This window comes from Halyomorpha halys, unplaced genomic scaffold (assembly GCF_000696795.3).
Source record: "Halyomorpha halys isolate HHAL.00 unplaced genomic scaffold, Hhal_1.1 Scaffold466.1, whole genome shotgun sequence".
Taxonomy (NCBI): domain Eukaryota; kingdom Metazoa; phylum Arthropoda; class Insecta; order Hemiptera; family Pentatomidae; genus Halyomorpha; species Halyomorpha halys.
Genome location: NW_027112770.1, coordinates 56,043 through 56,672, shown reverse-complemented (window position 1 = coordinate 56,672; position 630 = coordinate 56,043). Strand labels below are relative to the sequence as shown.

Genomic DNA, 630 nt, shown 5'->3' with positions numbered 1-630 from the left:
AAAAAAATTAATTAATAATTAAATATATACACAAGTATAGATATTTATTACAAAAATATCTCCTTCTGCTGTAGTAGAACTATATTTTAAGAGGTTTCTGAGTTTTTTAAATTTTAGTAGTGATTATGATTTCATTTTAGGTTTCTAGTGTGGCTTGGGGACACATTTTTATAATGATGTATAGGGTTCAAATTTAAATTGATAGACTAATTTTTTTCATCAATGGATGAGTATTTTCTTATTATTTTAATATTTCTGAAATTAAGTCTTCATTTTTACTTTCTTTATTTGTCTTTGATGTTTCGGGGTCCTTTCCCCCTCTTCAGGATCACATTACTTATAAAGAAATAAAAATACAAATATCTTTTGATTCTTATGGCGCATTTTGTTAATTTTCTCCAACTTTTCAATATTCAGGCCATTTTCAAGGAACCCTAAAATATTCATACTTGAATAGTCGATTTCAAGCCTGCAATAGGAAAAAAAAATTTAAACCTGGAGAAATCAATTGCACGGTATAGGAGAGGAAATATAATGTTATTGTTATGAGTGAAATTTAAGTAAAAAATTTGAGAATTTTAGTCTCCTTGATAATTATCTGAGCATCGAAATGCTAGAGAAAAGTAAAAA

The 630-nt window shown here is 26.5% G+C and overlaps 1 protein-coding gene across 3 annotated transcripts in view; it reads right to left on the bottom strand.

The window, feature by feature from the left end:
* The window catches only part of LOC106683109 (Coiled-coil domain containing protein 39), a 29,320-nt gene that overhangs the window by 13,279 nt on the left and 15,411 nt on the right, over window positions 1–630 (bottom strand). The gene's annotated exons all lie outside the window — the stretch shown is intronic.